We start from the raw sequence: 15,814 nt of genomic DNA on the forward strand, positions 1-15,814 counted from the left end.
ATTAATTAAACCAAAAAAAAAAAACACGAGGATTAGGACGAGAGTGCTGGGACCCAACATCGACTGATTTTCCAGCCATCATCTCTATTGAGATTACACGGGCTCTTTTCAATCTCAAGTGCCTCCCTAAATTTCCGATGATGGAAGTGCGAAACTTTAGCAATAACACTAGCTTCCTCAATACAAACATGATGATTGGTTTTCTTGGCGTGCTCAACCAAAGCGGAAGACTTAGTACGCCTATGCTTAAGATCATCAGCATGCTCACTAATCCTCTGGTTAATGGAGCGACCAGTTTCTCCAATGTAGGGGGTCCCACAAGAACAGGGGATCAAGTACACACCTTTCATATCTTTAGGGTCGATAGGATCCTTTGTTGATCTGAGGGACATGCGAATGGTGTTCAGGGGCCTAAAGGTCACAGGAACATCATGCGACCTGAGAATCCTACCAATCTTATTAGTAGTCCCCTGAAAATAAGGAAGAAGGACACCAGGAACTCGCTCCTTCGGTTATCTATGAGATAACGAATTCTTCGAAGCTTTAACGAAAGCCCTCTGAACCAAGAATATACTATAACCATTCTCAACAAAGACATCAAGGAGATGGGATTTTTCATTCTCTAAACTCTCCTTATCCGAGATCGTTAGGGCTCGAGTAACCAGGGTATTGAGAACACCCAACTTTTGAGCCAGGAAATGATGGGAACTGGCATGAAGATACTGCTCAGTATGCGTTTTCTTCCGAAAAACTCGGTGGCCGAGGGAACCATCACTATTCTTAGAAATAAGAATATCGAGGAACGGAAGGCAACCATCGACCTCTTGCTCCATGGTGAACTTAATGGCAGAGGATTGATTATTGAGATGAATGAAGAAGAGATTTAATTCCTCTTGGCCGTGAGGCCAGATAACATTGGTGTCATCCACATATCTTCTCCAAAGCTTCGGTAGGAGCCTGGAAGAGTTTAGAGCCTTGGACTCAAAATCTTCCATGAAAAGATTAGCAACAACAGGGGAAAGGGGTGAGCCCATGGCAACCCCGCAGGTTTGCTCAAAGAACTCTCCCTCAAAACAGAAAAACGTAGAGGTGAGACAGATCTCAACTAACTTGGCAGTGTCAGGATCTGTTAGGCGGTTGATCACCTCCATGGCCTCACTAATAGGGATGCAAGTGAAGAGGGAAACAACATCAAAACTGACAAGAATGTCCCCAGGGTCAAGCTTAATGCCCTTGAGCTCCTTAATGTAGGAAGCCGAGTCCTTTACGAAGGACTCCGAACGACCAACCAAGGGCTTAAGCTTTAACGCAAGGAACTTAGCAAGAAGGTAGGTGGGACCACCAATGGTGTTGACAATGGGCCTCAAGGGAGCCCCATCCTTGTGAATCTTGGGGAGACCATATATTCTAGGCGTGATAGGGTTGCTTTCAATGAGTTTATGGTGCAGGGAACTCAATGAGCTAATGGATTTAATGGCAAGCGCCACCTTCTTAGCAACCTTCTTTAACGGATTCTTAGGAAGCTTTTTGTAGCTACCACTATTATGAAGATGATCCAACATCTTGCTACGGTAATCAACTTTGTTCAGAATAACGGCAGCGCCACCCTTGTCTGCTTTTAAAACAATGATATCCTTGTTCTGGTTCAAGGATCTGAGAGCGACAGATTCTTCCTTGCTAAGGTTGCTCTTAGGGGGCTTAGCCTTTCTCAAGACAACCGCACAATCTTGCCTGATGGTGTCCTTGACTCTATCAGGTAAATTTCGGATCCCAAACTCGATGTCACAAATAATATCATCTACCGGGATTCTCTTTGGATTTTTTTTTTAACTCATTTTTAATAATAATAATAATAATAAAAATAAATTAAATAACAATATAAATAAATAAATAATTAAAATAAAAATAAAAATAATAATAATATCTTTATTTATTTATTTATCTATCTATTGTTTATTTTATTGTTATTTATTTTATTTTTAATTCTTATTCTTATTATTATTATTATTATTATTATTATTATTATTATTAATTTATTTATTTTATTTACTTATTTATTTATTTTATTTTATTGTTATTTCTATTATTATTATTATTATTATTTATTTATTTATTTTATTATTATTATTATTATTATTATTATTATTATTTATTTTTATTTTTATTTTTATTTATTTATATATATATATATATATATATATATATATATATATATATATATATATATATATATATATATATATATATATATATATTTTAACTTGTATTCACAATTAATTTATTCATAGGCGAGGTCCTTTACAACTAATTTCCTTTTAAATAATAATTAACCTATAATTTTTAACTATTTATTAATAACTTTTAACTAACTATTATCACTAATTTAAATTATTTTATTTATTTATTAAGGGATTGGTCCCCTATATAACTTATCTTTTTCTTTTTTTTTTCTTTTTTTTTTTTTTTTTATTAAAAAGGTTTTGATCCCGGTCCAATAGTCAATATTAGCGGTTGGTCAAATTAGTCGTTGGAGGCTCTACTTGGTCTATTTAACATGCTAAGCTAGATCTGTTTCTTCAACTTGTCCTGACGATGAACCACACTGGTTGGTTCGAAACGCGTCGACAAATGATGTCTCATGTGATCTTCACCGAAAAATATTTTTTGTAAACTTGATGTGGATCACAAAAGCCTAAACTCTACTAAATCATCAACATCTTGTGTAAGCTTAAATATACTGCCTTGAACCTTTGGAACGTAGTTTAGAAGGTTTTCCAACTTATGATTGTTCTGTTTTACAATCTATAAACTGTGATAATCATATTATTTTTTGTCTTCCTCTCACCACTATTTTTTATCTATATCGCTATGTAAAGCTTTATAGCAACCCTTTGCTGAGATATTAATATAACCCAAAGGATTAATTATTTCAATTCTACATCTGTCTTCATTCATTGGTCTTCCAAAACTAAAACCAAAAACACCCCAAAAGAATTATTTTAGATGCTCTGGCATTGGTAGCTGACCTACTACTATCTCAAAGGTACAACATCAGACTGGTGCCATTGCCGAGGATTTGAATTTCATTTAAGTTTCCCTTAGGACAATGATATTAATTCATTATTTTCCTTTAAAGGTGATTAAAGGTTTAGAAAGTTTAAAATCATTCACCTAGGTGACTCCACACTCCCGAGCTGACACCTTTTAAACATACCAGATCTCGTTCAGAAGCTGACATAGTTAGTCCTCTGTCAGATCCTGAAAGGCTTCTAAGAAAAGCTAGCTCTAAAAGGGGACACCATCCATCTTCTTCTTCTTCTTTAGTTCTATAGTTTGAAGAATTAGAATCATTTGACCCCTATAGTAATATCCCATCTGATCTTTATTATTCCCATTTATCACCTAGGGTTGCTGAACTTCTAGATAAAGGAGTTGATTTTAAGTTAGCATACCTTATTCATTCATTAGAATCTCATCCAATACCCACATTACCACCAGGATCACCTAAAAATGAATTTGATTTGGGTGTTAATCTACTAGAATATAAACCCATAGATTTCATATCCCCTACCATTTTCCTTCCATTTTTGACTGACCTAAAGCTTCTTCTTCTGAACAACTTGAGGAGACCTTCTCTATATACTCCAATACTCTATTTGAAACAAAAGAGGGTATTCCTTTACAGGTCCCAAAGTTAGTTCTTAATACTCCTTTGAAGTCTTTCAAGAGATCTCCTCCTTTACCTCCAGCTAGTTCATCAACCTTTGAATCACCATCTTCTTCCTCTACTTCTTCTTCATCCTCTACATCCACACAAACACCACATACTCCACCTGGACAACATCATATACCTCAAGCACCTCATACACCACCTGGACAACATCATATACCTCAAGCACCTCATACACCACCTGCTGTCATGGCTTTCTGACCTATTGTACAGGCTAGATATGCTGCCTTAGTCTTACCTAATAACCTTGATGCATTCCTAGTTGGATACTTAAAATACCTTCCCAAGTACAATGGAGAAACTGGTCCCTCAGCTAAGGACCAACCTTAAGCTTTCCTAGACTTTGCAGAAAACATGAATATTGAACAAGAAAATGTTTATATGAGATTGTTTGTACAATCACTTGAAGGAAATGTGAGGATTTGGTTTAGGCAATGACCAGCAACTACCATTAGAAATTGGGAAGAGCTTACAAACATATTTAAAAATCAATGGGGTGTGAGAAAGGATCCTCTTTACTTCCTCACAGAAGTTGAAGAGCTTAAAAGGAACTTTGGTGAACCAGTATCAAATTTTATCAAAAGATTCAACAAACTCTATCACAAAATGCTTGCTGATTGTAAGCCCCCTGTAGCAGCAACTAAGTCTAGATTTTCTAAAGCTATTGATGATGACTTTGTTGTACAAGAGAGAAATTCAAGAACTCTTGAAGATATGCAAACAAACACTATAGAAGTAGAAGCAAATAGGGTAGCCTCAACTTCTTTAAAACTTAAGGAAGAAAAGAAAGCTCAAAACTGTTCAAGAAGCATCTAGTTCCTCTAAGACTAAATCAGAAGACTCAAAAATAGATGAAATAACATCTCTTCTTAGAAATCTATCAAATAGGATTTCAAAGATTGAGACCCAACCTAGGACAATACAACAAAAAGTACTAGACCTCAAAACCAAAATCAAGGTCAGTATAAAAGAAATCCACCACTACAAATTCTTCAAAGACCTAGCAATGATCAACAGGTTCCTACTCCTTTATTGATAGATGACCAACAACCTGATGATAATACTATGACAATTACTGAAGATATTAATAGTATGGATTCTTCTTCCAATCAAACAGCCATTATTCCTCTCTCACAACAAAATCAGGTTCAAGAATATTAGGAAGCTTCACAAGTCTCTAAATATCATGCTTTCTTTGAATTTTTAATTGCAGAGTTAAACAAGAGATATGATCTTAGGCCTAGGCCTGGTCCTGGGAGACCTCCAAAGGAAACTCCAGTACTTGAACCACGTACCAAAACTGCTGAAGCTCAAACAACTCTTATTCAACCCTTAGATTAGTCAATTGATACTACCCAAACTAGTAAAAACATTTTGACTACATTTAATGTTGAAAAATAATTAGAGAGGGTTAAGATCCCAATTCCACTGTTAGAACTTTCTAAAAACCCTGATTACAAAAGCCAAGTCACAAAATGGATACAAAATACCTCGGTTGATGTTGAAGGTGATGTCATAAGCTTGCAAGATGAAAAACAAGTAGTAGTTTTTGGCCTTAGTTCAGACATGATAGATGAAATAGTGCCTCCTTTCTTTGTAACTCTTAAAACAAATGATTCCATGTTGTATAATTGTATGCTTGATTGAGGAGCATCACACAACCTTATGCCAAAATCTATCATGGACCATTTGAAACTTGACATAAATAAATCCTACCATGATCTGTACACCTTTGATTCTAAAAGGGTGCCCTGTTTGGGATTGATCATGGATCTAGTGGTTACTGTTAGCCTTGATGGCAAAAGGCCCAAAAATGTGCTCATATAGGCTCTTAGAGTCTCTAAATTTTCTTAAAATCATGCCAATGGATCCATTAATTCTCTTGAAATCTTCAATTTTTTCTCAAAGATCATCCAATGATTAAAATCAACACAAGAGGAGAGCCCTTGGAAGAGTGGAAATACACTATCGAGAGGCAAAAACGCTTGAAAACCATGAAAAACCCACAATCGCAGGCTTAAACAGAGGAGTGAACAACAGCCATAAGATCTGGCTGATTAACAACCCAGATCTAAGTGGTTAGTCGCAATCAGCCAAGCAGAAGGGACAGTTTAAAGTTAGGTGCATGACACCGACGATCAACAATCGTCGATGATCGGATTGGTGGGTCGCATCGGTAGGGAGCATATGCTATGTTATATAAAGGACCCGGGGAATGAGTGATGCGCGATTGTGATTTATCACATCGACACTATACCAAGGGGCGGGGCCTATGCACATACATCTGGGCAACCCGATAGCCAAACCTGACGACATTATATATAAGAATTCATAAATGTTGAAGTCTATGCTAAAGCCATTTTAAAAGCATTTTCCATGTATTTCATTATATAACGAAATACAAAGGGAAACAGGGGCAGTGCGATAGCGATGGAACCTAGACCCGATGGGTTTTGGGAAGCAAAATATATATATATTTTCAAGTCCACAAAAGCCCAAATTTTAATGTATTTCATGTATTTTTGTTGTATAAAGAAAATATGAAGGGGGCATTGGCTAGCAGCAATTGCGATGAGTCCTGGACTCGAAAAGGTCTGGGAAGTGAAATATATAATCTCTGAAGTTCGCCAAACCCATTTTCATGCACTTTTCAGTGTTTTTTGCATATTTCATAATATAAGGGAAATACACAAGAGCAGGCCTTTTGCGACTTGCGATGGCGACAAGGCTAGACCCAATAGACAATTAAACCATATTTTAGGACTTTTGAAGTCCAAAATACACAGAGAAGGCAGTATTTTTGCAGTAATGTTGTGTTTTCTATATATAACAGAAAAATAGTCATTTATAAATTTTTTCTACATATTCCTCCTCTGTTCCTTCAAGTTTCTCATATTCATTCTAAGCTTCTTTTGCCATTATATGTTCAATGTCCATTCTCTTTGCTGTTCTATGCTTGCACTTGAACAATTTGTTCATGTTTTCTTTGTGTCTAAGGCTAGATAATTGTCATCTTATCTCTGCTTTGATAAATTAGATTTGCAAGCTTCTTTGCTGCCTGTAGCTAGCCATCCATATGTGGTCATATATGCATCTGCCAGTACAGTCAGTATTCTCTTTTGCTGCCTATAGCTAGCCATTCATTTATGTTTATGTATGCAATCTGTTGGTATAGTCAGTATTCTCCATCTATCCATTGAATATATAAATTATTGATCATTAGTGGTCCAAAGCCTTGTATTGGTGAGAGCGTTCATGCATGCCTTGAGTGAAAACAGAGCTGAAATGGTTATCTAACTTGATCCAAACCATCATTTATTCCAATAGTTTAGAGAACAATATTGAAGATTATATGTTACCAGGCATCTCCGAGCTACAACCTAGGAGAGTTTCTTGGAGTGATAACATAATTGGCGCCGTTGCTGAGGAGAGGAAACTAAAGCTCAACTTCCCTGGGAAACGACATAGATCCAACTTTGATGATAAACAAAGTCTAGGCACTTTTTTGGTTGTAATCATCTATCTGTCAACTCTACTGGAGGTCGAACCTCTTGGTGACTCTACTTCATAGTTCTGGCTCAGTTTGTGAGGCATACTCAGAGAAATCCTTAGAAGCTACAAGCAGACCCAGTACCTGACCCTGAAAAAATTATCAAAGAGAGAAAGGTATTGCAAAAAGGAGCATTAGGTTCAGGTAAACCTAAACAATCTCCTATATTTCTTCAAGAAAGGCCTGTAATAGAACAAATACATGTTGAGATTATAGCATCTAATACTAGCAGTGAAGAAAACTCTCAGAGATTCATAAACCTCCTTATTCTTTAGGTTCTTCTTTTGTTGTAAGCCCAAAGGAAACCTCACCTCCTATCCATCATACTCCTTTAGTCCTATCAGTCACTCCTCAACCCTCTATCATTCAAATTGCTAGTACTCATTTAGCAACCACAACTATGGTAGGTCCACAATCACCTACCAAAATGGAAAGAATCATAGCTGCTAGGTATGGACCTCTAATACTGGCCACTCCTCTGAATGCCATGCCTACTGGAGAATATCAGAAATATAGGCCTAAGTTCACTGGGACTGAAGGTGTTACTAATGAAGAACATCTTGAGTCATTTTATAGCTATGCTGATAATCTGGACATTAGTGAAGATGATGTGTGGATTAGAGTCTTTGTCCAAAGCCTAGATGGAGAGGCTAGAAAATGGTTCAGAGAACTAACCCAAAGATCTATAGTAGATATTGAAGCTTTAGATGATGCATAAAGAATTGGGGGGATAAGAAGGTTCTCCTCTACCACCACACTGAGTTTGGGAACTTAAAGAGGGAAAATGGTGAGTTGTTGTTTGATTTTAATAAGAGGTTTAACCATATGTACAACAAGATACCAGTTGAAGTAAAACCCACTACTACCTCTGCTAAACTCACATATGCCAGTGCTTTTGATTCTGACTTCTGCCTACTCTTGAGAGAGAGGTGATGTGCTACTTTGGCTGACATGTAGGATGCAGCCTTTGAATTGAAATCAAACATCATGGCTGTAAAGAAGCTCAAGGGAAATGTTGATAGAAGAAGACAGAGGGGCAAGTCTTCATCATCCTCTGATCCTAAGATAGATAAAATGATCAAAATGATCAAGTCATTAGCCTCTGAAATCTCCAAATTGAAGGTTGAACAGCAGCTGGGGAAAGGAAGAGTGCCTAATACCTTTGCTCCTAGAAATCCAAATCCAAATCCATATAGAAGAACAAATGAGAAGTTGCAGATTTTGCAAAGAAACAAAGATGCTAATGAAGACCAAAGGGTGAAGGCTCATTTTCAAAATGTAGTCATGGAAGAAGAGCAGTTTGAAGAAGATGATGAGATCCATTGTTTGGAAGACAAAGGAAATGCTTCCTTTTTGACCTCAGCTGCCTATGAAAAGCCATTATGCAATGACTAGATCAGCCAAGAATGGATGGTAAAGCTATTCTACAAACTGTAGATCAACAAAGATATAATTTGAGGTCAAAGATAAATAATGCCAAGGAAACTCCTATTCAAAGAGTTGTTGTCCTTGTAGTAAAGCAAGCTAACAAGAAAAAACAACTATCAGTTGATCCCATCATCCTCAAAGCTCTAGCTCATGAGGTAAGAGGCCTTGACAAGTCTCCTTCTCCTTTCAGTTTTCAATCAGAAATTCAAAAGCTAAGAATACCTATGCCTCTAATTAAACTAGTGAAGAATGAGTCCTCCAAAAGGTCCATCCTCAAGGCCCTTGAGCCTAAAGCCATCCAAGCCTCCACAGACCATGTAAATCTGCAAGATGACAAGCCAGCTGTTATTCTTAGCCCAATGATTGAAAATTGTGAAGATAGATCCCCATCATTCTATGTCTCTCTGACTATTCATGAAAAAATCCTTCACAACTGCCTTTTAGACACTGGAGATAGCCATAATCTAATGCCCAAGGTTGTCATGGATGAGTTGGGTCTTGACATCACCAAGCCTTATCATGACCTGTTCTCTTTTGACTCTAGAAAAGTGAAGTGTCTAGGATTAATCAAGGACCTAGCCATCACTTTGTCTCAACTACCTATGAAAAGCATGATGATGGCTATTGTGGTAGTAGATGTACCTCCCAAGTTTGGCATGTTACTTTCTAGAGGTTGGATCATTACAAAATGATCTATCCTATGCTACTGTCCCAGTTTTCGGAGGTGAGAGCAATAGATTATATAGAGAAGCTCAGTTGGCTTATATCATCAATGATGAGAAGAACCCTACTAATAATCCCATCTATGCTGTTGACACTAATTTTGGAGCATGTATTCTTCATATTGAATAATCCCAGTTGGCCTCCACGTAGCTTAAAAAACCAGTTTTCCAAATTGCTGGGGAAGAAGGCCCACAGATTTGGGATATGTTCTTTGATGGGGCTTGCTCTAAAGAAGCTATAGGGGTAGGTGTAGTCCTTGTGTCCCCAACATAGGAATACATTCATTTATCTTTCAAATTAACCTTTCAGGTCACAAATAACATAGCAGAATACGAAGCTTTGATTTTGGGCTTGAGCGCTGCTAAAGAAATGGGTATCAAAGGCCTGAAAGTGTTCAGAGATGCAGACCTCATCATTCAGTAGGTAAATAAATCATTCCAAGCAAAGAATCCAAGGCTGAAAGCATATAGGTATGAGGTATGGAGGCTCAAAGATTCTTTTAATAATTTCAACATTTCTTATATTCCAAGAATGAAGAACCAACTTGCTAACTCCCTTGTTGTGTCTGCTAGCACGTTTATTCCTCCTTTGCGTCCTAAATTGACATATGAAGTTCAGGTAAAATACAGACCGTCTCTACCAGATAATGTCAAATATTGGAGAGTTTTTGAAGACGATGACGAAATTAACAATTTTTTTACAAGTCGTTGAGGAATTTGCTGAAATGCACATCAACCAAGAAAATGAAACCATGGAAGAATGCAACGAGTCCAAGCTAAAAAGCAAGATCGGCCGAGGAAGCATCATCCAGATGCCTAGTAATCACATACCAAAAGTATAGGTGCCTCTAGAGAAGCTTTTCGATCATAACGACGTGCCCTATAAGCCGACCAAAACAAAGAATGAGTTTGCTATCTGTAAACATAATATAGGGATCCCAGCCCATCCGAAATTCATCAATCTATTCACTCATTTGTCTTCTACCCAAAATTCCAAGTATTGCACCCTCATGAAGCAATTCACTGATATTTTTGCCTGGGAATACAGTGATCTTAAAAACTATGATCCAAACATCATTCAGCATAAAATCCCACTGGAAAAGAACACTACCCCTTTTAAGCATAAATTAAGACCTATCAACCCTCTCTTATTACCTTTGATTGAGAAAGAGATCAAGAAGCTGTTGGATGCCAAAATTATAGTTCCCCTAAGGTATTCAAAATGGATAGCTAACCTTGTGGTAGTGAGAAAGAAAAATGGAGAAATCAGGCTTTATGTTGACTTCAGAAATCTGAACAAGTGCTCTAAAAAAGATAACTACCCCCTGCCTAAGATGGAACACTTGCTGCAAAGAGTTTCAGGGGCCAGAGTCATGTCTTTCTTAGATGGATTTTCAGGTTACAATCAGGTTGCTGTACATCCAGAAGATCAGGAAAATACTGCCTTCACTACTCCTTGGGGCACTTTCATGTACTCCAAGATGCCTTTCAGACTGATGAATGTTGGGGCTACTTTTCAGAGGGCCATGGACATAGCCTTTGTGGGAGAGAAGGACAAGTTTGTCCTTATTTATCTTGATGACATAACAGTCTTCTTCAGCATCCATAAAGATCATTTACAACATTTGAAGAAGGTCTTCCTAAAGTGCAAACAATTTGGAATTTTAGTGAACCCAAAGATGTCACATTTTGCTCTAGAAAAAGGAAAACTTCTGGGACATATTGTTTCTGCTGAAGGTGTGAAGATTGATCCAGCAAGGGATCAATCCATTCAAACATTTTCCATCCCAAGGTCAAAAAGGGACATCCAATCCTTCCTAGGTATGATTAACTTTGTAAGGAGGTTCATTCCAAACTTTGCAGAGCTAGTAAAGCACATCACTTCCATGCTGAAGAAAGGATCAGAAATAAAATGGATAGATGCTTCAAGAAGTTCTTTTGAATCCATCAAGCATGCTATCATGGAAGCTCCCACTCTAATTAGCCTAGATTACACTAAGGAGTTTTGTGTCTTCTCTTTTGCCTCTTATGATACACTTGCAGCAGTTCTATTGCAGAAAAATGAAAAATGATGAAGGCATAGAGCACCCTGTGGCCTTTTTCGACAGAACTTTAAGGGATGCTGAACTAAGGTATGACCTTATTGAAAAACAAGCTTATGCTCTCATAAAATCTTTAAAGGCATTTAGAATTTATATTCTGCATTCCAAAGTAGTTGCATATGTACCTTCAGCCTTAGTAAAAGATGTCTTAACTTAGCCAGATATTGATGGGAAGAGAGTTAAATGGATTGCAAAATTCATAGAATTTAACATAGAGGTCAAGCCCACTAAGCTTGTCAAAGGCCAGGGCTTAGCTAAACTAATGGCTGAAGAAAATTGCAACTTGTTAGACATAAATTCCATGGGTCTAATTTTAGATGATGAGTAGACAGAGGGAGCAGCAGAAGAGCAAAAGCAGAATCAGTCTTTGCCTGAAAATCTAGCCACATGTGAATGGTATTACAACATAGTTCATTTTTTGAAAAAGCTAGAAGTCCCTCCAGGGCTTAGCTCAAGTCAAGATCGTGCCATTAAACTCAAATCAACCAAATTCTGCATTAATAAAAATCTGCTTTATTAGAAAGACCCATCAGGAATCCTCTTGAGGTGTCTAGATAAAGAACAATCTATGGAGGTCATACACTAGTTCCATTCTAGCATTTGTGGAGGGCATCATTATTGGAAAACCACAGCTCACAAAATCTTGAGGGCTGGATATTATTGGCCTACTCTGTTCTTTGATGTGTTTTCTTTTGTAAAAGTTTGTGACAAGTGTCAGAGGTTTGCAGGAAGACAACAACTAAAATCTCTGCCCTTGAAGCCAATACATGTCAATGGTCCCTTCCAGCAGTGGGGCTTGGACTTTATAGGTGAGATCAACCCACATTCCAGTGGCCGACGCAAATGGATCTTAGTAGCAACTGATTATTTCACAAAGTGGATTGAGGCTATACGCACTAAGAATTCCAATCATCAAGTTGTCCTAAAGTTCTTGAATGAGAATGTTTTCACTAGATTTGGTTGCCCAACCAAACTAGTCACTAATAATGTAGCAGCTTTCAAGGCAAAATAATTGGTGGACATGACCGAATCCATGGGCATTCAAGTGGTGCATTCTACCTCATTTTATCATCAAGGCAATGCCTTGGCAGAATCATCTAACAAGAGTCTGGTAAGGGTAATCAAAAAACTATTAGAGTACCTCCAAGAAACTCTCCTAGGTTGTAGCTCGGAGATGCCTAGTAACAGTTACCCTTGCCCAAATTCCAGTGAAAAGTGTAGTACTTGATATAGTTGTCACAGATATCCCTCCCAAATTTGGAATGCTCCTTTCTAGGTCTTGCTGTGCCAAATTAGGGGGAACTCTACAAATGGATATGTCATATCCTACTATTTCTGTTTATGGAGGAGAGAAATTAAGATGGTATAGAGAGGTAAGATTTGTACATACTATTTGTAAGACTGACCAGCCAAGGAAGCATCCAATCTATGCAATAGATTAAGACTTTGGTTGTATTCAACTCACTTCAAACCAACATAAAACTCAAGTCAAAATTGAAGAGGTAGTTGAAAGTCCTGAACCAAACCAAATTGATATTTGGAAATTGTTCTTTGATGGCTCTTGCACGAAAGATGGGGTAGGAGTTGGAGTAGTTTTAATTTCAATTGAAAAAGAAAATATAATCGAATCATGTAAATTAGATTTTGAAGTTACCAATAATGTTGTTGAATATGAAGCTTTCCTTTTAGGATTGCAATTAGACAAAAGCTTAAAAGTTCAAAACTTAAGTGTTTTTACTGATTCAGAACTCATTGTTAAGCAAGTAAGAAGTGCTTGTCAGACCAAGCACCCTAGACTTAGGTCCTACTGAAATGAAGTATGGGATTCAGTTGAAAACTTCTTTGATGCTTTTAATTTGACTCATATTCCCAGAGATCAGAATATTCATGCAGATGCCTTAGCTGTCTTTGCTATCTCTTTTAAAATTCCTGATCATACTGATGTACTCTATCAGATACAAGTAAAATGTAGGCCATCTATCCCAGATAATCTGAAACATTGGAAAATATTTGAAGATGATGAACAATTGAAATCATTTCTGTAGGTAATAGATGATTTTTCATTTCTACAAATTGATGAATATAGAACTGAAATAAATGAAAATGCAGATGGAAATGAGACTTCAGATTTTAAAACCCAAATTGCTAATCATGACATTATTCAATTATCTAAAAAATTTATTCCAAAAGGACTCATTCCTTTGGAAAAATTGTTTGATCAAAATGATGTCCTTCAAAACCCTCAATCCATTTCTTCAGAAGGTGACCTAGAAGAGATTAACATTGGAACTAATGAAAATATCGAAAACATGAAATTGTGTGCATCTATAGACCCTGAGATCAAAGCTCAATATCTTAAGTTTCTGCAAAATTATAAGGATGTTTTTGCTTGGACTTATGCTAATCTAAGAGCTATGATACTTTATTAATACAACATAAGATCCCTTTGAAGCCAGAAGCAAAACCTTATCAATAGAAACTTAGAAGGATAAATCTAGCCCTTCTACCTACTGTAGAAAGGAGATTAAGAAAATTATAGATGCTCTGATCATTCTCCCTCATAGATATTCTAATTGGGTTGCAAATCTAGTTCCTGTTAGAAAGAAAAATGGAGAAATAAGACTCTGTGTGGATTTTAGAAATCTGAATAAAGCATCATTAAAAGATAATTATCCTTTGCCCAAAATGGATCAGCTACTTCAAATGGTTTCAGGAGCAAAAAGACTTTCTATGCTTCATGTTTTTTCAGGTTACAATCAGGTGAACGTTGATATATTAGACAGAGAAAAGACAACCTTTACTACACCCTGGGGTTCATTCATGTACTCTAGGATGCCATTTGGCTTAACCAATGCTGGAGCAAAATTTCAAAGAGCTATGGACATAGCTTTTATGGGTCAGGTAAATAAATTTGTGGTTATTTATCTTGATGACATAACTGTTTTTTCTAAGTCTGATCAGAAACATCTAAAGCACTTGATGAAGGTTTTGGACAGGTGTAGAAAATTTGGGATATCATTGAACCCTAAGAAGTCCTCGTTTGCTGTCAAAGAAGGAAAACTGTTGGGCCATATTATTTCAAAGGAGGGAGTAGTAAGTGATTCCAAATGAGTATCTGCCATTGAAACATTGACCTTACCTAGAAACAAGAAGGAGATTCAAGCCTTTCTAGGGAAGATTAATTTTCTAAGGAGGTTCATTGCAAATTATGCAGAGATTGTGAAAGATATAACTGACATGCTCCGAAAGGACCATGAAGTCAAATGGACTCCCTCTTCTAGGCATGAATTTGAACAAATAAAAAAGGCTATCTCTGAAGCTCCCACCTTAGCCAGCCCTTATTATACTAAGCCATTCAATATTTTCTCTTTTGCCTCTGAAACAACCCTTGTTGCTATTCTATTACAGAAAAATGAAGATTCCCATGACCAACCCATAGCATTTTTCAGCAATGTTATGAGAGATGTTGAGCTTAAGTATGAAATCATTGAGAAGAAAGCCTATGCCCTCATTCAAGCCTTGAAATCATTTAGGATGTATGTCTTACATTCACCTATTACTGCATATGTCCCTAATAGTGCTGTGAAAATTGTCCTAACCCAACCAAACACTGATGGGAAAAGAGGTAGATGGATCACTCAAATTCTGGAGTTTGATCTAACTATCAAGACTACCAAGCTAGTAAAAGGTCAAGGATTAGCCAAGCTTCTAGCTGAATCCAACTGCAAAGTACTTGGAATCAATTATGTTTTAGAAATTCAAGGGAAGAATACACAAGAACCTTCTCTCCTTGCACAAGGGAAGAATCCACAAGAACCTTCTATCCTTGCAGAAGGGGAGAATCCATAAGGACCTTCCCTTCATCCTAAAGCAGAGAATCCACAAGAACCTCTACCTTCAAAGCAAATCAATCCTATACACATTGATGAAAAATTCATGTTGTCAAACTGGTATTAAGATATTGTAAATTTATTGATCCATTTTGAGTGTCTAACATCATTCTCCAAAACCCAGTGTAAAACACTTAAGTTAAAATCAATCAAGTACTGCATTATAAATGTAAATTTATATTGGAAAAATCCATTGAATATTTTGTTATTATGTTTAACAGAATCAGAAACTGAAGGAATCATTGATTAGTTTCATATAGGATTTTGTGGGGGACATTATGCTTGGAGAGAAACAACATACAAGATTCTGAGGGGAGGATTTTATTGGCCCACATTGTTCTTACAAGTAGGGGCAAAGGTTGGAGGTTGTATTCCTTGTGAAATTTTTGCTG

The sequence above is a fragment of the Pinus tabuliformis genome, chromosome 9, assembly GCF_031772625.1.
Source record: "Pinus tabuliformis cultivar Carrire ecotype Pingquan chromosome 9, CPIR1, whole genome shotgun sequence".
Taxonomy (NCBI): domain Eukaryota; kingdom Viridiplantae; phylum Streptophyta; class Pinopsida; order Pinales; family Pinaceae; genus Pinus; species Pinus tabuliformis.